The following is a 21767-nucleotide window of genomic DNA, read 5'->3' as shown; positions in this document are numbered from 1 at the left end:
CCTAGTGGTTCTGGGTCACCCTGAGCTGCTTGGGTATTCTGTTGTAGTTCCTATACAGTAACACTAAGCAGCAGGCATACGCAGTGGCAGGGATCGAGGAGCACTGCAGTCTAGTGCTGGACTATTTACAGCTAAAACAACTGTGTGCTTTATGTATGGTGTTTGGTTTAGCTGTACTTTAAGGCAACTTAAATAATATTTTCTATCTTAATTTTATTAGAAATCACACTGCCTTGTTTCCTTTTTTTCATTTGGTATGTGAAATGACTTGCCATACTGTAAATGTTTCATATATAGCCATTAAAGTTTCTGTAATATGAATTAGAATGTTTTATCACCAATTAAAAACAGCTGTACACGTAGATTTATTGAAAAGAAACAGAAAATGGCAGTTCTTAAAAAAAGAAAAACCGTTAGGGCCCGTTTCCACTATCGCGAATCTGCATGCGTTTTCTGCACGCAGATTCGCACAACCAATACAACTTAATTAGCCTGTTTACACTTGTTAGGAAAACAGAGCGTTTTTCTGCGCAGGAAAAATCTGCACAGCACAGCCATCAGAATTCGCATACAATGGGCCTGATTCACAAAGCGGTGATAACTCAGTTATCACGCCTAAAAGACTTTAGGCGTGATAACCTTTGCACTAGCAAACCTTTGCTGCTGATCGCGCGAAGCTCCCGTGTGCAAATGCGCAGGCGCGCATGCAAAGTCCCATAGGGCTTAATGGGCGCTGCGCACGCCTGCGCAATTGCGCTTCGCGCGAGTTCCTTCCGATCACGCCTAAACTAAGTTTAGGCGTGATAAAGGCCTTTTCACAGGCATGCAAAGTGTTTGCACCGCTTTGTGAATCAGGCCCAATGTATTTAATAGGAAATTCGCATGCGGTTTCGCTATGCGAATTTTCCATGCGAATTTGCGTAATGTAAAAGCACTCAGGCACTGACATGGTAAAATTCGCATACTTACAAAAAATGCAAAAAGTTTTCCGCAATGAATTTGCACTGCACAAGTGGAAACGGGCCCTTAAAGTAAAGTTATTGGATCAACAAAAGAAAAAAGCATACAAAAAATGCCAATTATTATTATTATTATGCATTAATATAGCGCCAACATCTAAGCAAAGCTTTATGGAGTACACAGTACATTAAGCCGGGTACATCTGACAGATCTCTGTGGGAGGGGCCTGGATTAATGTAGTTAGACCCTTGGACAGAGCAGGATCATCCACCAGGCAAACTAGGAAGGGGCCTAGTGGGTGTCAAGGGGGCCACTTGCTACCTTCTCTGATCTCTCTCCACTCCAGCTTAAAAAAATGACCACAAGGGAGCGCCAAATCCACTACCTTGCCCAGGGCTCCATTATTTCTTAATCCATCTCTGCCCTTGGACCAAGTATTTAGCTGGCCTCCATCATGGGTATCCCCGCTCGTGTACGTAATGCAGAGCAGCAAAGGCGTCGAAGCGTTATACATTACCTGCACCCGATAGCTTGACAGGCTCTCTTCAATCTTCTTTAGTGCAGCTCATCACTGCACCATACAGCTAATTACCACGCAGCTTCCATCCGTGTCACATGACATGCAGAGGCTGGAGCCGCTAGATGATTGGCTGTATGGTTCGGCGATGAGCTGCATTAAAGAGGCTTGAAGAGGACCTGTTATGCCGTAGGTATTGTGTTACACTCCGCTGCTGCTTTGCATTACATACAAGAGCGGGCCAGGCCCCCCAAGCCCCCAGCCCGCCCAGTGACGGCGGGGGTCACAAGGGCTATTGCTAAGCCCCTGACACAGTGATGTCACTGATTGAAAGAACCCACAATTTAATTGCTCATTGATTTTTTTTATGTTAAAGTGGAAATTTAGCCCAAAGTTTTCTTAAAGTTACAGCCCAAAGTTTACATGAAGTTACTGTTGGGAAGCATTAGAGAGTTTAACTTAATAGTTGTCTGTGTCCCTGTTGGGAATATTCCCTCTCATTTCCTGTCCCCGCGTCACTGAAGCCTGTGTGAACTGTTTACCTTTTCTGCAGTGCATTCTTCACATTTTCCTTTGGAGAAGCCACTCGGGAGTGTGACAGTGTCGCTGGCTCCCTCGTCATCTCTTCATGGGCTTCTATGGAAAATGCACTCCAGAGAGGCTAAACAGAAAGTTCATCTCAGAGCGCAGCCGTAAATAAAGGCAGCAGGCATGAGGTGATATCATTATATCTAGCAGACACGTAGGACTCGCAGGATGAACCTGCAGACGTAATGTGCTAGAATCAGTGTTTCCATCATCTAAACTAATGTCTATCTAATGTGCATACAACTTCTACAAAGTATATTATTTAATTAGAATCACTTTCTGAAGATGATTCAGTCTAGTACAGGCTCTTATAGTGTCCACGTCATCCTACCTGAAATGTTTACATTTTGATTGAGGCTTCCAACGTTCTTCCAACGTTTTTGTACAGAAGAAACCCATTTTTATTAAGCTCAGTCCTTTATTATTATTCTGCTGTCCTCTCCTGTATTGTTGGTGCAGTGCAGTAGAGCCTTGTTTGCTCGCAGTGCAGTGTGGGTATAAAGGGTGCTGGGGGATCACATAATGCTAATATGCAGGGCTTGATTTACCATGAGGCACTGTAGGCTTGTGCCTACAGGCGCCTGATGATGGAAGGGCAGCTCAATCCCCTCCCTGAGTGCCTTCCTCCTTCCCTATGTAGAGTCCTGATGAGAGTGTAAATGAGACGTTACTCACCCTGCTCTCAGCATTCCACTGATTAGAGCTCCCTTCAGTCAGGGGCACCTCTAGCTACTTATCACTAAAGTTTCTCTAGCTATCTGATACTTGGGGGCACCTCTACCTACTTAACATTGAGGGTAAATCTGGCTACCTAATACTTGGGGGCACCAATAGCTACTTATGATGGGCAAGGAAAGTAAGGGAGAAGTGTAAACTGGGACAGCCAGCACACTCGCGGTGCAGTTTGGTGGGGGTTTGTAGGTTTATAGAGAGAAACGTCTAAGCTGCCAGGACATCTGTGCCTGTAGGGTCCTGTGAGGTAAATCTGGGTCTGCTAATATACAAACCTACTCAAGTACTTTTTAATTCACACCCAAAATCATGAAACGCAATCGCAAATTCAAACGCGTTTTGCATTTTGCGATTTTCACTATGTTGGCATCAATCGAAACGCAGGAAAAATGCAGCAGAACTATAATTGCCTTTTTAGGAAATCGGAAACACATCTAGTATGAATGCATTCCCACAATTCCAAATGTAAATTTACTGCACTTGGGTTTGGAAAATCACAAGCATCACGGAACGCAGCCGGTGTGAAAGATCCCTTAATGGAGCAAGTGGAGACTTACAAAGTTGGTTATTTTACATTAGAATGCCAGTTTATCCAGAACAAAATGTAGAGAGTTGGGGTTACCCTGTAAAGTATAATCCCAAACTAATCTTGCTGGAAAAGAAGGGTTTTATTCACAAACAACATTATGCTACAACTCATGAATTTATGCTAGCTAGTTTACATGAATAACAGTTTACTTACTACTCAAAACACAAGGTTTATGCATAAACTTACAGGGAAGTAGGACTCAATCCATTGGGCAACAGTTCGAGCCCAAGATCTATACGGATGTGTCGCTAGCTCGAGGCTACCAACATCTTCTGTCGCTATGGAGGGCAAAGGTGGAACTTTAGCAGCGCACGCAACAGAGAATCTCTGAGCAGGTGAGGTGAGTAGGGGAACATTGGACTCACTCCATGCTTGACAAATGGAACTTTGCACTTTGGTTCTCTTGGCAACATATTTGGACCGTCATACATACGCTAGACTCTCAACAGAGATGGCCCTTAGCGACTTGGCCAAAATCCATCTAGCGTCTGTACGAGACTTTAATGTCCATTAACTATATCACGTGTGAAAAAATGTTGTACCTGAGTCTGCACACTCACATATTATTTTATGCTTTGTGTAGTTAAAGTAAATGAGAACCCATATTTAAATAAAAAAAGTCAGATACTCACCTAAGGAGAGGGAGGCTCTGAGTCCCATAGAGCATCCCCTCTCCTCTCCCGGTCCCCGCTGTTGCGCTGGCTCCCCCGTAGCGGTATTCGACCGTTTTGGTCAAGTACCGCTGTTTCCCGGCCGAAAGGAGGCTTTGGAAATGTATCGGGAGCATTAGTGCACTGCACTCTCGCAAGCGCAGTATGAAGCTGCCTGTCTTTGGGAGGACTTGACTCCCGAAGACTTCCGAAGTCCCCTCGGCCGGGGATGTGAACGGGGGAGCCAGCGCAGCATCAAGGGCACCGGGAGAGGAGAGGGAAGGCTCATTAGGACCGAGCATTCCTGCTCCTTAGGTGAGTATCTGACTTTTTTTTATTTTAATATGGGATCCCATTAGCTTTAAGGAACATCACGTTTTGAGCAGTAAGATTTTACATAAGTACCGTATTGTTTGGAATATAAGACACACTTTTTCTTCCACAAAACTGGGGTGAGAGGAAGGGAGAGTCTTATATTCCAAAGATATGTTAAAAAGAGGAGCAGAGTGCACAGGGAGCACTTATCCATCCTGCCACTGTGCTCCTCTGAGGTCAGGCGTGACATGTGGCGCACGTTCCAGGGAACCAAAACACTAAGTACGTAGGCCATGAGGAACAGAGGACTGGAAACTGTATAGCGGATGGAGGAAGGAGGCGGCCGGAAGCTGCAGTGTACATCAAAAAGAGGATTAGGTTTACAGAGGATGACACGAGAAGGAGAGAAGCATGGCGGCAAGATCAGTTGAGAAGCGGCAGTGCAGAGCAGTGTAGTCCGTAGTGTAGTCTGTTGTATATTGTAGCTTAGCTGGTGGTGGATGCAGTAGGGGTTAATGTAGTGTAGTGCAGTGTAGTGCAGCTTAGCTGGTGGGTGCAGCAGGGGTTAATGTAGTGTAGTGCAGCTTAGCTGGTGGGTGCAGCAGGGGTTAGTGTAGTGTAGTGTAGTGTAGCTTAGCTGGTGGATGCAGCAGGGCTTAATGTAGTGTAGTGCAGTTTAGCCTAGCTGGTGGATGCAGCAGGGGTTATTGTAGTGTAGCTGGTGGATGCAGCAGGGGTTAACCATCTTAGCGGTATGGACGAGCTCAGCTCGTCCATCACCGCCGATGGCTGCCGCTCAGGCCCTGCTGGGCCGATTTTGTTCAAATAAAGAGCAGCACACGCAGCCGGCACTTTGCCAGCCGCGTGTGCTGCCCGATCGCCGCTGCTCTGCGGCGATTCGCCGCGAGCAGCGGCGAAAGAGGGTCCCCCCAGCCGCCTGAGCCCAGCGTAGCCGGAACAAAAAGTTCCGGCCAGCGCTAAGGGCTGGATCGGAGGCGGCTGACGTCAGGACGTCGGCTGACGTCCATGACGTCACTCCGCTCGTCGCTATGGCGACGATCTAAACAAAACAAGGAAGGCCGCTCATTGCGGCCTTCCTTGTTTATTCTGGGTGCCGGAGGCGATCGGAAGAACGCCTCCGGAGCGCCCTCTAGTGGGCTTTCATGCAGCCAACTTTCAGTTGGCTGCATGAAATAGTTTTTTTTTAATTAAAAAAAACCCTCCCGCAGCCGCCCTGGCGATCTTAATAGAACGCCAGGGTGGTTAATGTAGTGTAGTGCAGTTTAGCTTACCTGGTGGGTGTAGTAGGGGTTAATGTAGTGTAGTGCAGTGTAGTGCAGCTTATCTGGTGGATGCAGCAGGGGTTAATGTATTATAGTGCAGTGTAGTTTACCTTAGCTGGTGGGTGCAGCAGGGGTTAATGTAGTGTCACTACACTACATTAACCCCTGCTGCACCCACCAGCTAAGGTAAACTACACTGCACTACAATACATTAACCCCTGCTGCATCCACCAGCTAAGATGCAGTGTAGTGCAGCTTAGATGGTGGGTGCAGCAGGGGTTAGTGTAGTGTAGTGCAGTGTAGTTTAGCTTAGCTGGTGGGTGCAGCAGGGGTTAATGTAGTGTAGTGCAGCTTAGCTGGTGGGTGGCGTAGCTGGTCAGTATAGCTTAGAGACAGCTGGGCAGGGGGTGCTTAAGATGCCCCTGCACTATAGACGCACCAGGTTCAGTTTTATTTTTCCCTGATTTTTTTCCTTCTAAACCTAGGTGCGTTTTATAGTCTAAAGCTGGCTATACACTAGGCCGATTCCTGCCAGATCGACAGCAGATTCGATCACTGGGATCGAATCTGCTGTCACATCGTTCCCGCAACACGCCAAATTTCGATCCATTTCGTCCGATCCCGTCGATCGCTTTGTGCGGAAAATTACCGTCGATCGCCCGCGGGTAGGGAGCGCGTCGCTAGCGGTGTTCGAGTACCCGACGACCGACGCAATAGAGCCCGCATACATTACCTGCTCCGCCGGCACGACTGCCCCCGGTCACCGCTGCTCCGTCTCCGCGCTAGTCTGGTCTGGACTCCGGATCCGGCATGCTTCACTTCTTCTAGCCCGGCAGGAAGTTTAAACAGTAGAGGGCGCTCTACTGTTTAAACTTCCTGCCGGGCAGGAAGAAGAAGTAAAGCATGCCGGACCTGGAGGCCAGAGCGGAGACGGAGAAGCGGTGACCGGGGGCAGTCGCGCCGGCGGAGCAGGTAATGTATGCGGGGGGGGGGGGGGGGGGGGGGAGGGGAGCGGCAGCAGCAGCACCACCACCACAACAGATTGTGTACGGTTTCAGGCTGAAATCGGTTCACAATCTGTTTGCAGTAAAGATAGCCATACGATCCCTCTCTGATCAGATTCGATCAGAGAGGGATCTATCTGTTGGTCGAATCTGATGGCAAATCGACCAGTGTATGGCTACCTTTAGTAGTCTGAAAATACGTTAAATTGTTTACTCATGTAAAACAACACATTGAAAGGACACCTGAGGTGAAAATAAATTAATGAAATAACAATTGTATCTATCCTCTTTTTCTAAAAATGAGTTTTTACGATATTCCACAGTTTTATTTTATATTTAAATCTACTTTTTAAGTTTTTACTGTTTTATTGTTTTTGCTCAATGACACATTCATTGAAGTATGCCAGAGCTAAAATCTAAAACATATTGGGCTCGATTCACAAAGCGGTGCTAACCCAGTTAAAGACTTTAGGCGTGATAACCATTGCACCACGCTGGTGAAAAGCCAGTTTAGGTGTGATAAGTTTAGGCATGCTAAGTTTAGATAAGTGTAGATAGGGCTCGATTCACAAAGCGGTGCTAACCCAGTTAGAGACTTTAGGCATGATAACCATTGCACCACTCTAGTGAAAAGCCAGTTTAGGTGTGATAAGTTTAGGCATGATAAGTTTAGGTGTGATAAGTTTAGGCATGCTAAGTTTAGATAAGTTTAGATCGCTTGCAAAGTCCCGCACGCAAAGCAGCGCTATTAAACTTTATACGAAGTGCACCAGTCTTTGCTAGCGTAAAACTTTTGATCAGCTGTGCACTGCGGTGCTAACACAGTTGGCGCTTAAACTTATCACACCTAAACTTATCACACCTAAACTTATCATGCCTAAACTTATCACACCTAAACTTATCATGCCTAAACTGAGTTTAGGCATGATAATCACTAAACTCAAGCCATGGACAGTGCAATACATGTGTTATGTAAGTAGAGCAAGTATATATCTACTTATATATGTGTTTTTTCTGAGATAGTATGGCTGACAGCTCCTCTTTAAACTAACTTCTAACATTCTGACATTGAAGACTCTAGGCCCAGAATGCTTTTAGCAGCGCTTGCTGATGTCATGGTAGACCATGCCATCTTACTAGTTGCTTCATGCCCCTTTTTCAATTGATTACAGTGTCTTTGCAGAAATAACTGACAGCTTTGCAGGACGTAGGATGCTGGTGGGCCTCGCATCTGGAGGATAATTTGAATTTGGAGACTTAGAGTGAGCATCTGTCCTTTGCATAGTAATTAAATACATTGGCAGCATACTGTGTCTGAGTCCTGAATAAAAAGCTGATTTGTGTGCTGCCGGGTATTACTCAAATATTGCTCCATTCTCCTCACTGGGGAGTGATTGATCTCCAGTAACTTTTAATTGATCACTTGTATTGCCCACAGTGACTATAAAATTCTAGCTTTGGGTAATATTGGAGTAAGTCTGCCATTTACAAAGGCCAGTAAGTCACTTATACAGGCACAGCAAGCTTAACGTAGGACAAGTGATAAGGTTATGAAGTCGGACGGACAGATAAAGATCAGTAAAAAATATAAAAAGGAAACAAAATGATTTTTGCTTCAACCCATGCAACCAAAATAACAGTGTGCTCAATAATTAATTGCGGTATACCATATAAGCATTACATAGGAATACACTGAAACCAACAAATGTGTTTATTTTCATTGACTTGTCCCTATGTAGAGTGTTGGGGCTCATGAGTGTCATTATTTGAGGGTCATTGGGTGTCTATAATGCAGGGAACCCAATCCAAGTATGTCCAGTAAGTCCTGGTTATTCCATCATCTCTACTTGTAAGGCGCATAAAGTGTTTGCGGTTTGGTGATAGTGTTTAGAGTCGAGTGGAGGCAGAGGCCGAGGCGGCACCTCTTCGCAAAGAACTCTAAGGCTGCGCCTGTGTCCTCTGACAGGCCCTTACTCTCCCTGGCCATATGCTGAGTCATGAGCAGAACTGTAAAAGGGCTGTTACTCATCTCTGCACTGGTATCTTCAGCCGGGCCGCAGGCTCGCAGCATCTCCTGTCTGTCTCACTCTAGTGTTGTTTCTCATTACCATGTGCATCACTAGAGGGAGATGTGAGGAGATGCTGCGAGCCTTCAACAGACTAAAGATCCTGGTGCAGAGAGAAGAGGTGAGAAGCACTTTTTCAGCACTCCACTCCTGACTCTGCATGTTGGGGGACTTCCTAATACTAGGGCTACATCTAGCTATCTAAGCTGGGGAGAAGGACTGGCTATCTAACAGGAGCCAAGTCTTCTATCTACACTGGGGTGGGCACAATTCCAGGGAGGGGGAAGGTGCACTTTGGAATCTCCACCACTGGTGGAGAACCTTGTCCCAGTCCTAGGTGGCCCTCTAGTTAATCAGTACTGGAGAAAATGGCTGGTCTACACAGTTAAGATTTTCTGAAATATCAAAACATGATATAGGCCAGAGAACAATGATCACGCTCTGCTTCCAATCTTGTGCCCGGCACCAGCCTGCCCTCACATCTGTGCCTACCTCCCCCTGGCTGACTGCTGCCTCCAGTCACCTGCTGGCTTATGGAGATGCTTTGTATGTGCAGCATGAGACATAGCTCTGCCTTGGGTGAGCGACAGACGAGACTTACAGACGAGAGAGAAGACACTGTGTTGTGTCAGAAGAAAGGCTGTGTGATGGCGGCGATGAGAGAAGAAGAAACAGAGAGAATGTGACAGGGAATAGGGGACAGGCTGTCTACAAATGCTGTCTTATAACTACACATATATAACTAAAAGGGAGTTCTGTAGAGAGAGCTGATTGCTGAGCAGCTGCTAAAGACCAAAATGAAAATAAATGACTGGAGGCGAAAGACCAAATTAACAATAAGATTATTAAAAAAAAATGGGAATATCAAAGAAAATGTCCTGCAATATAATATAATCTGCCTCTGAAATGACATTAACCCTTTCCAAACCCACGTTGGCATTTTCCCCCATAGCACAAATGTTGGACATACAGTAGTCTGACATAGGAAAAACTTGCTGCCACTAGATGGCGCTACTGCCGATAAAATCTGGCACAGCGCCATCTTCTTCTGATAAAAATGGACCTGAACTCAGAACTTCCTCTCTGCTCCAAAATACAAGCAACAGCATAATAACCTTTACAGAAAAACATTTCTTTGTTACAGCTGATAGAAATCCTGCAGTGTGTCTACTTCCTGCTTTCATGGAAGCAGACAAAGGGTTAACAGCCTGTGTTTACAAATAAGCTGCTCTGCTGAGGCTGCCGGGATTCCTGAGCTGACACAGCTGAGAGATCAATTTACACTTGTGATTAGTCACAGAGGAGGGGGAATTAGGCTAAACTCTATAAATACATGAAGAGTGGGTTTCTCTCTGTTTTCCTTCTGTCCTGCGCAAGAGTTCAGGTCCACTTTAACATGTCGGACTATGTGCGTCCGGGTCCTTTTTCACAATCACCCACGTTCCCCCCAGACACCCAGGAAAAAATAGGTGCTGGGGTGATGTGGGGGAAGAAGGAATGAAAGGGTTAAATCTGTACATTCCTGTCCCTCCCAGCTGGTCTGCTAGCTGTTATATTGTAAAATTATAATTATATGAAAAGCAGTGCCGCTAGAGCTCACTTGAATTTACTGCCGGAGGTTGCTGTTGGTCCAGACTAAGGGGCCAATGAGAAGCCTCAGCAGGAAGATATACTGTAACATGTTGATGCTGAGGATTCTGGTCAGTTGGTGGCAGTGAATGCAGACAGCAGGCTTGTGGTTCTGCAACCCCCTGCTAGGTTTATGTACATTTGGCCCTACCCATGACTAGGGATGATCAATGAGGTGTAAATATTTCCGAGTTCATGCAGAATTATGTACATTTTTATGCAAATATATGCAGCTTGTAAATGGACCAATCAAGTTCCACCCAGGTTTAAATTGATTGGTCCATTTTCAAGCTGCATATATTTGCATACAAATGTATAATTCTGCATGAACTGGTAAATATTTGCATCTCATTGATCATCCCTACCTATGACCCATCTTGACCACACCCACTTCCCTGTGCTTTGTGGTCCTTTCCTGGTGCCCAGGGATGCAACACCCCTGGCCACGCCTCTGCTTACATCAGGGACAAGATTCCTGTGTGATTTAGAATCCAGTCAGCAGGGCCTACAAACCAAAGCAAAACAAAAGAACTGAATATGATTGTGTTCCATTTACACAGGACATGTGTTCCAATAGTAATAGTACTGTGTTTGTTTATGTACTGGGTAGATGGCTCCAGGGACTTGTCCATCTTTGCATGTACACCACGTACGGCGACAAGCTATTTTTGTAACAGATATGCCCTTGAAATAGAAATACATTAAAACAGAACCCACATCGTGTATAAAGTTTTCCTATTAGCTGGTAGTTGTTTTGTAGGCCTGTATAATACATAATACATCTGTTTACCACCTGTTTAGCTCAGTAGTTTCTATTTTAATCATGAAATGCAAATAAATGTACTTTGCCTTCAGTGAATGCCCTAAAGAAGAATGTCTGACTATTTCCACATTTTCTTTATGTGAGTATAAATGTTTTTATTTTACTACCATTAAAACAAATGGATAGCATGAGAAAGACAACAAGCAACCAAGTGTTTTAGTATCCACCCTCTCTTTTTATTTTACAACCATCTGTTCATTTATGATTAATGGGTTTGGCAGCCAGATCCATACTATAGCCTATGTAACATTGTACCTTCATGGAAAGGAGTTCTGCGTATTCTACTGGACCTGGGTACAAATGGAATTTGATGTTTAACACAATTATTATAGTATTTTAACTTTAGCAGCCAATTTATTTAGAGGTTTGCAAGTGTTCCAGTCCAGTTCATTTTAGCACATTTTTTTCTTTGTTAAATTTTCTTGCTTCTAATTAGTACTGCTGTAATGTGTATTTAGGGCTACTTGTCACTAGGGGGCAATATGAGACAATAACAGAGGATTTATGCTTTCGTTTCTGTATTTTCTGCTAGAGAGAGATCTAAGCATCCCAAGAATTTACAGCACAATGAGCTCTGCTGACTGAAGTCAAAAGCAGAGCACTTATCTCAAACGAGATAACTCTATTGAAGCTGCTAATGGGTTAAATAAAGGAGCTGACATTTTGTGCAGCACTTTACAAGGCATGTGTAACAATTCATGTCACTAACTGTTGCTCAGAAGATCTCACAATATAAGGGCCCTTTAGCACCGGCTGCGTTTCAATCAGATTTTTGGATCGTACGTGATTTGCTGATTACAAGGGCATCATCCCACCAACATGGTACTCGAGATTCCCTTGTTGCACTGGTGCGATTCATTTTTCCACCAAACACCACCGACCTGCATGCTGCATTTTTTGGTGATTGCGATTTGCCAAAATGAATGTGTTAGCCTGAAGGTGCCAACAGGTGTAAAGAGTGAAAATCACACTCGCAGCAAGTTTGCAATTCTGATCATGATTTTCTCTGGAAAAAAGGCTCTGATCCCTACCACAGCCACAGTCAAATCTCCTGACCACAGTCAAAGGGCAATCGGAAGGTGAACCAATTAACTTACTGGTATGTTTTTGGAGTGCAGCTAGAATGCCTATAGAAACCTCACACAAACACCAGGAGAACATACAAACTTCATATAGATCTGGTTCAAACGTTTGAATCCAAAAGCCAAACTTAAAGTAAAACTTTTGCATTGAAAGGCAGAAATGCCATTCTACACTGATCCATTCCAAGAGAGTAGAAGAAAAGTAAAGGGCACTCAATACCTAGAAAGATTGGGCTGCGATGGCCTACTCCCCCTTTCTTAGCTGTCAACGGATGGGCATATCAGAAAGTAACAAAAGCTGTTGACATGAATGGATTGATGATTGTGTAACTGAACTGAAATGACATGTTGCAGGATGAGTGAAACATGTGTGCACATACTGTAGTACCAGTCCTACATAGAACTTACCTGCAATCCGCTTTTTTTTATTCAACTAAAGGGTTAATAACCCAGGGCTATAAATCTTAATGCTAGTAAATTGAGTATAGGGAGCTCTAGGCTGGTTATAGAAAAAGTACAAAATCTTTATTAAACAAAGCTACATATAGTAACACACATGCATACCCCCTTTAAAAACAAGCAAATCGACTGGCTATGAATTGCTCCTAATCTAGGCCAAGATCGTCCCTTCTGGAGTGCACTCCTATGAAAAAAGTGGGGACTGACATGTCAGAAAAATGTAATCTTCGGGCCCAATTTTTCATAAGCCAGCTTGTAGGCAGTATCCCGTTGATGGTACAAAATCCTGCACCTTGATAGTTGCACCACCCGTGTGCTTGAGAAATGCACGCCTCTATGTAACAAACATGTACGCTCTCATTACAGACACATGTGATAAGTGTCTAACCTCAAACTCCTATTGCACGCCATGGATAGCGCTGAGACTCTTCCTCCTCCTTTGCCGCACACCAGATGGGACCCCTAAACCTGCTTAGACCCAAACCGACTGACGCATCCAGTCCAGACGCGCCGCTATAACAGAGGTGCATCCTCCATGCGGACGCCAGCTGCCCGGCCGGGTCACGTGAGTCTCAGCGCTATCCATGGCGTGAAATAGGAGTTTGAGGTTAGACACTTATCACATGTGTCTGTAATGAGAGCGTACATGTTTGTTACATAGAGGCGTGCATTTCCCAAGCACACGGGTGGTGCAACTATCAAGGTGCAGGATTTTGTACCATCAACGGGATACTGCCTACAAGCTGGCTTATGAAAAATTGGGCCCGAAGATTACATTTTTCTGACATGTCAGTCCGCACTTTTTTCATAGGAGTGCACTCCAGAAGGGACGATCTTGGCCTAGATTAGGAGCAATTCATAGCCAGTCCATTTGCTTGTTTTTAAAGGGGGTATGCATGTGTGTTACTATATGTAGCTTTGTTTAATAAAGATTTTGTACTTTTTCTATAACCAGCCTAGAGCTCCCTATACTCAATTTACTAGCATTATTGTACTTTATGGGTGAGACAGGCCAATAAGAGGTTGTTGATATCCCGTACCCTATTTGCCCCCTTTTAGCATCTTTTTGTTACGGTTTTGATATCCCTGGTTATATTCATAATTTAATTTAATAATTTATTAGGATGGCTTATGTACCTACTTTTGAGGCAGATCATGAGAGAATAGATGGTTTTGATGGTGTTGAAGAGGAATTAGCAGGGGAGGATAAGCTGCTATTGGTTAGATTATTTCGACAACACAAACGAATCTCAATTAAATTTGTTAAAAAAAAGTTAGAAATTATAAGTATGGAAAGATATGTAGAGAAGGGCATCATTCCCAGAGGCATCAGGGAAAGGGTCGCTCCGGCTAAGTACCTCCAAACTTTACGTATGTGTAACGATCGGTGGGCGCAGAGAGTATCTGATTACCGGTGATCTGCAGTGTCACCGGAAATACAGATATATACCAGATTATAAGTGATCTGCAGTCTCACCGATAATCTGATATACAAACTAACCTCTGTTCACCTGAGTAGAGTGTAGTGTTTGGTGTAACAGTATCACTTTGAGGACTAGGCCTCAGTGCAGCAAGGAGTACTGCACAGATTCCTTCCGCAGACCTGAGCTCTCCAAGACGGGAGGAGTCAGACTGACAGTAGGAAGGATGTCTGAAAGTGACCCTCAGGAGAAGGGTCGCTAACAGAGCGAGGAACCGCCTCCAACGGTAAGGTCGGTTCTCGAGGTCGGATAAGCCAGGTCGTACACACACGGACAGATAAAGTACAAGATCAGGAGGCAAAGGCGGAGTCAAAGTACAGGCAGGGTTCAGCAACGGGGTATCAGATATATCGGGGTACAAAATCAGGAGGCAGAAGCAGAGTCAAGAAACGAGCCGGGGTTCGGCAACAGAGTATCAGAAATATCGAGGTACAAGATCAGAGTTCAGAAGGGTAGTCAAGGCAGGCAAAAGTCATAACAGATAATCACAATCAAACTAGTACTTTAGCTATCAACAGAATCTAGCTAAGTGTAGGATTACAGCTCCAGCTGGTCCCGGCACACTTGCGGATCTGACTACGGATCTGGGTGCTCCCACATGTGTGATCGCACGCCAGACAAAGAGCAAGTGAACAACCAGCAGTATATATACTCTAGGACCTTTCCAGGACCTCCCTAATTGCTGGTCCAATGAGAGCAGTGGAATTTGTCAGCTGACCCAGCTGGTCAGCCGACACCCTTCTAACTGCTATTTAAACTCTGCCTTTCTGCTCGCGCGCGTGTAAGTCTGAATCTTGGTGGACTATCAGTCCCAGCCACACCAGTACTGTCATGCAATGTATCTAGTGCGGGGGCCGCCTCTGATGCGGATTCCGCCGCACTGCCTATGCGGCATGCAGCGTTTTTTCCGCGTTGTGACGCCATGCTGGACGCGGAAACAGCCGCCTCACCTTGAGAGACGGCGGCATTTCCGCGTTTCCTTACAGTACCCCCCCCCCCCCGAGGAGTGGACTCCGGACAACTCCTACCAGGTTTCTCGGGATGTAAGGCATGAAACTCCCTTCTTAACTCGTCTGCATGCATGCGTGAACCCGGTACCCATTGTCTCTCCTCAATGCCGTACCCTTTCCAATGTACGAGGTACTGAACCGAGTTTTGAACCGTGCGGGAATCTAAAATCTTTTCCACTTTATATTCAGGTTGGGCATCTACTAACACAGGAGGAGGAGGAGTGGGACCCACCTGGACTGCGGGTTTAAGAAGTGATACGTGGAAGGACCTCACTCCCCGCATGCTGGTGGGAAGATCAACGGTATATGTGACCTCGTTGATCTTCCTAGCAACCGGGAATGGACCCACGAACCTGGGACCAAGTTTGTCAGAAGGTTGTCTCAGGGTCAAGTGACGTGTAGATACCCAGACCAAGTCCCCTGGTCTGAACCTCCACTCCACTGAGCGTTTTTTGTCAGCTTGACCCTTCTGACTCAAAAACGCCTTTTGTAAACTATCTCTCACCGTGCGCCAAATGTCTTTAAAAGACCTCTGCCAGGCCTCCAGAGCTGGAAACGGGGTGGAGGCCACTGGAAATGGTGAGAACTTGGGCAATTTTCCAGACACAACCTGGAACGGAGAGAATCCGGTGGAAGAGCTTTTCAAATTATTTTGTGCGAACTCCGCGAAGGGCAGAAATTTAACCCAGTCGCTCTGCGTCTCCGCAACGTAGCACCTTAAAAATTGCTCCAACGACTGGTTGATTCTCTCCGTTTGCCCATTGGTCTGTGGGTGGTAGCCCGATGAAAATGACAGCTTCATGCCCATCTGTTGGCAGAATGCCCTCCAGAATCTAGAAACGAACTGGACTCCCCGATCCGACACTATGTTCTCCGGAATGCCGTGCAGCCGGAAGACATGTGTAATAAACAAGTCGGCCAATTCCTGGGCTGAGGGGAGTCCTTTCAAGGGCACGAAATGGGCCATTTTACTGAAGCGGTCGACTACCACCCAAATGACCGACATACCTTCTGACTTGGGAAGTTCGCCCACAAAATCCATGGACAAATGAGTCCATGGCTCACTCGGGGTGGGTAAAGGCTGCAAGGTACCCACAGGTGCCAGCCGGGAGGGTTTACTCTTAGCGCAAACTGCACACTCCCTAACGAACTCCTTGCAGTCTGCTGCTAAAGAAGGCCACCAAGCACACCTGGATACTAGATCCTGAGTTCTAGATGCCCCAGGGTGTCCCGCATTCTTGTGAGAATGAAACATCTGCAAAGTGCGGAGACGAAAGGGTAGGGGTACAAACATCACCCCTTCAGGTTTCCCTTCGAGGACATCCTGCTGAAAAGGCCTCACGGTCTCTGTCCAGTCCTCCCAAGTCTCAGCTGCCGCTAACACTAGCCTCTGTGGGATAATGGACTCTGGGGCAGGAGGCTCGGCTGTCTCTGGCTCAAAGCATCTGGACAGAGCATCTGCCTTAACGTTCTTGCTGCCCGGGGTGTATGTAATCAGGAACTTGAACCTCGAAAAAAATAACGACCATCGAGCCTGACGGGGACTTAACCTCTTAGCCCCCTCGATGTATTCCAGGTTTTTGTGATCGGTGTATACCGTAATCATATGCTCTGCTCCTTCCAGCCAATGACGCCACTCCTCAAAGGCAAGTTTAATGGCAAGGAGCTCTCTGTTGCCTATATCGTAGTTTCTCTCTGCCGGAGAGAACCTACGAGAGAAATAGGCACAGGGATGTAATCTTCCCTGCAACCCTGATCGCTGAGACAGCACAGCCCCTACCCCGACCTCTGAGGCGTCCACCTCAACAATAAAGGGGTAAGAAGTGTCAACGTGCCTCAGAATGGGTGCTGAGCAAAACAAGTCTTTCAGAGTGGAGAATGCTCGTAGAGCTTCTGGAGTCCAGTGGTTAGTATCTGCCCCTTTTTTTGTAAGACTGGTGAGGGGTGAAATGACCGTGGAATACCCCTTTATGAACCTTCTGTAATAGTTCGCAAAGCCTAAGAACCGCTGTAAAGATTTTAACCCCACGGGTTGGGGCCACTCTAACACAGCAGAGACTTTGGCGGGATCCATACACAGGCCCGTGGTGGAAATAATGTAACCCAGAAAGGCGACAGATGTTACTTCGAAAATACATTTCTCAAGTTTAGCGTATAACGAGTTTTGTCTTAGTTTGCTGAGTACAAATTTCACATGCGTTCTGTGCTCAGAGAGGTTGTTGGAGAAAACAAGTATATCGTCTAGATAGACCAGCACGAATCTCCCCAACACCTCTCTGAAGACCTCGTTGATGAGTTCCTGGAAAACGGCCGGGGCATTACATAACCCAAAGGGCATCACTAGGTACTCGTAATGCCCGTCTGGCGTGTTAAAGGCCGTTTTCCACTCATCACCCTTTCTTATGCGTACCAGGTTGTACGCGCCCCGTAAATCCAGTTTTGAGAAGATCTTGGCGTCTGTGACCTGCGTAAATAAATCGTCTATCAGGGGTAACGGATATCGGTTCTTTACCGTGATTTTATTCAGTCCCCGGTAATCGATACAGGGCCGCAGGCCCCCGTCTTTCTTTTTAACGAAAAAGAAACCTGCTCCAGCAGGCGATCGGGACGGACGAATGAAACCCTTGGCTAAATTCTCACGGATATATTCTTGCATGGCCAACTTTTCTGGCCCAGATAAATTGTACAGATGACCCCGAGGAGGCATACAACCAGAACGGATATCAATGGGGCAATCAAAAGAGCGATGTGGGGGTAATTTGTCTGCTGCCTTGGGACAGAACACATCAGAATATTCTAAATATTGCTCAGGTACCCCTTGTACATGAACCCTGGTTTGGCCCAGTGTCACCTTCCCTAAACATTGCTGAAAGCAGCGTGCTGACCAAGAAACCAGTTGGCCGGTGGCCCAATCGATGTGCGGAGAATGAAGGTGCAACCATGGCATGCCGAGTATAATGGTGGAAGTAGACATATGCAACACAAAGAATTGTAATTTTTCCCAGTGCAGAACCCCTATGGTGACTCCCACCTCTGGTGTCTGAGACAGTGGGTGACTCCCTTGCAGAGGAGAGTCATCCACTGCCGTAACCTGGATGGGTGGTTGTACAGGTGTGAGTGGGATACCCAATTTCTTAGCAAACTCAAAATCCATAAAATTTGCCGCGGAGCCTGAATCGATAAAGGCTTCCGTGACCTCGGTTTTATCTTCCCACGTAATGGTGCAGGGAAGAAGCAACCGTTTTTCTTCTAAGGGTAAAAGTCGGACGCCCAGGGTGTTACCCCCTACCACTCCCAGGCGGTAGCGTTTTCCCGGCTTATTAGGGCAGTTTCGTACTATATGCCCCCCTTCAGCGCAATACAGACACAGCTGTTCGGTCATTCTCCGTTTTCGCTCCACCTGGGTCAATTTTGACCGACCAATCTGTATTGGCTCGGATGGAAGCAAGACCGGAGAAGACGAAACAGTAGGAGGTGGAATCACTGGGGCTGTGGCGTAAGACACCCCTCTGACACGGGAACTACCCCTGGTCTGCCTTTGGTAGCCCAGCCTGCGGTCGATCCGGATGGCCGCTGAGATGGCCTCATCGACTGTTCTGGGTTCGGGCTGACTTAACATCATGTCAGAGACCTCATCGGACAGCCCTGACAAGAAACAATCTAACAGGGCATGAGTGTCCCACCTGGCCGTAACTGACCACCTCCTAAACTCGGCCGCGTAATCTTCGACCGGACCTTCGCCTTGACGCAATAGCTTGAGCTTCCGCTCAGAAGTCGAGGCAAGGTCTGGATCATCGTAAATTACCGCCATAGCCTTAAAGAATTCCTCTACAGAGGTAAGCGCTTTGTCTCCGGTGGGCAGGCTATATGCCCATGACTGGGAGTCGCCGGACAACAAAGTTTTAATAAACGTGACCCTCTGGGTCTCAGTACCCGAAGATTGGGGTCTCAACTCAAAATAGGAAAATACTCTACTCCTAAAATTCCGGAAGTCAGATCTGTGGCCGGAAAAGCTTTCAGGGACAGGCATACGTATGTCAGAGCTAGGAGAGGATCGCACATGATTCACTGATGTCTGGAGGGTTTGTACAGACCCTGATAGGGCATCAATAAGAGTTATGTGGGTGCCCAGTACTTGATTGATGTTGTCCACCGAAGCGGCAAGTACACCCAGACAATCAGTGTTTGCGTCCATTTTGTATTTGGGTCTGGCGTTCTGTAACGATCGGTGGGCGCAGAGAGTATCTGATTACCGGTGATCTGCAGTGTCACCGGAAATACAGATATATACCAGATTATAAGTGATCTGCAGTCTCACCGATAATCTGATATACAAACTAACCTCTGTTCACCTGAGTAGAGTGTAGTGTTTGGTGTAACAGTATCACTTTGAGGACTAGGCCTCAGTGCAGCAAGGAGTACTGCACAGATTCCTTCCGCAGACCTGAGCTCTCCAAGACGGGAGGAGTCAGACTGACAGTAGGAAGGATGTCTGAAAGTGACCCTCAGGAGAAGGGTCGCTAACAGAGCGAGGAACCGCCTCCAACGGTAAGGTCGGTTCTCGAGGTCGGATAAGCCAGGTCGTACACACACGGACAGATAAAGTACAAGATCAGGAGGCAAAGGCGGAGTCAAAGTACAGGCAGGGTTCAGCAACGGGGTATCAGATATATCGGGGTACAAAATCAGGAGGCAGAAGCAGAGTCAAGGAACGAGCCGGGGTTCGGCAACAGAGTATCAGAAATATCGAGGTACAAGATCAGAGTTCAGAAGGGTAGTCAAGGCAGGCAAAAGTCATAACAGATAATCACAATCAAACTAGTACTTTAGCTATCAACAGAATCTAGCTAAGTGTAGGATTACAGCTCCAGCTGGTCCCGGCACACTTGCGGATCTGACTACGGATCTGGGTGCTCCCACATATGTGATCGCACGCCAGACAAAGAGCAAGTGAACAACCAGCAGTATATATACTCTAGGACCTTTCCAGGACCTCCCTAATTGCTGGTCCAATGAGAGCAGTGGAATTTGTCAGCTGACCCAGCTGGTCAGCCGACACCCTTCTAACTGCTATTTAAACTCTGCCTTTCTGCTCGCGCGCGTGTAAGTCTGAATCTTGGTGGACTATCAGTCCCAGCCACACCAGTACTGTCATGCAATGTATCTAGTGCGGGGGCCGCCTCTGATGCGGATTCCGCCGCACTGCCTATGCGGCATGCAGCGTTTTTTCCGCGTTGTGACGCCATGCTGGACGCGGAAACAGCCGCCTCACCTTGAGAGACGGCGGCATTTCCGCGTTTCCTTACAGTATGTTGCCAGAATGGGAGAAGGAATGTAAAGCACATGGCCTGAGAGTTATGAGGATTTTTACAAATGAGGAAAAAATACAATTCAAAGATATTGAAAAAGAGTTGGAGGTCAGCACCCAGAGGCTAAATGAGTATAAAGAGAATGAGGCCTTTGAAGAACTAAATAATAGGCTCAAATTTGATGTAGAGAAGGAACATGATAGAATTAGAGAAATTAAGGATAAAAAATTCGCACGGGATGTGGAAGATTTCAAAAAAGGTGATATTTTCAATCTAAATGGCCGGAATTATGGAGGTAGGCGAGGCCCAGGTAGAAGGGTTGGGTGGGGGAGCGGCTCGGATGAGACGGGAACTGATGCCTCTGGGACTGATGGGGAAATGAGACGGAACCCAGGTATCTTAAAGAACAGGAAAAGAAAACCAAGACAAAACAGAAGGAAAAATAATGACAGACTCAATGGGAAACAGGGTGACTCTGATTTTTTAGGAAGCGGACCAGAAGGAGGAGGAGGAGGGGCAGACGTGGGAGAAAGAGTAGGTGTCCAGACGAGACAGAACGCGATGAGGAATTCTCATCGACAGATGGGGACGTTGCCCAACCAAATGAGGACTTAGACGTTATCAATTTAACAGACGAGACCCTGACTAATGAACAGATAGGACTGTTGAGACGAGGACTCAGTTTCTGTCCAAAGCAGAGTGGCAATGAATTTGAGACCTATAAGGATATCCAACTTTTTTTGCGTCGGGTACTTTTGCGACGAATGCACTCTCCTACTGTATCCAGTGCGTCACCGATTGATGAGCCCCCAAACTCACCTATTGACGTTGATGACGTTGATCTGGAAAATCTGTTTGAACAGGTCAGCGCCTTAACGAATCCTGCCACCTTGCACCCAAAACTATTCGCAAAATCTAGTTATATGCCCCCCCTTACTTCAAATAGGTATACTGCCATGTTTATGGATCTAGTGACTGAAGATTTGAGGAAAATTGAGTGGAATCAAAAGGGGAGAGATAATTTAACTAAATGCAAGAGGGAAGCACTAAAAACCCTCCAATCAAATCCAAACTTAGTAATTAAAAATAGTGATAAGGGTGGCAACGTGGTGGTGATGACCAAAACTTTTTATGAAAATGAGGCTAGACGATTACTTAGTGATAGATCTACCTATGAAAGGGTGACCTCTAGCCCCTTTAAGGAATTAGTGGGTAAAATCAATCTAAAGGTCCAGTGGGGGTTCTTGGAGGGGGTCCTATTGGAAAGAGA

General features: G+C 46.2%; 1 protein-coding gene and 1 long non-coding RNA gene across 2 annotated transcripts in view; both read right to left on the bottom strand.

Annotated features, from left to right (window-relative positions):
- The window catches only part of LOC137518978 (uncharacterized), a 102803-nt gene extending 100700 nt beyond the window's left edge, over positions 1–2103 (bottom strand). Inside the window, exon 1 of the long non-coding RNA XR_011020940.1 lies at positions 2020–2103. This is a non-coding gene — a long non-coding RNA (uncharacterized lncRNA). The remainder of the gene's footprint in view (positions 1–2019) is intronic.
- Positions 1–21767, bottom strand: part of KCNB2 (potassium voltage-gated channel subfamily B member 2) — a 396347-nt gene that overhangs the window by 251782 nt on the left and 122798 nt on the right. The gene's annotated exons all lie outside the window — the stretch shown is intronic.

This window comes from Hyperolius riggenbachi, chromosome 5, assembly GCF_040937935.1.
Source record: "Hyperolius riggenbachi isolate aHypRig1 chromosome 5, aHypRig1.pri, whole genome shotgun sequence".
NCBI lineage: Eukaryota > Metazoa > Chordata > Amphibia > Anura > Hyperoliidae > Hyperolius > Hyperolius riggenbachi.
Note: the sequence above shows the minus strand (reverse complement) of the source record. Positions and strands in the feature narration are given on the sequence as shown.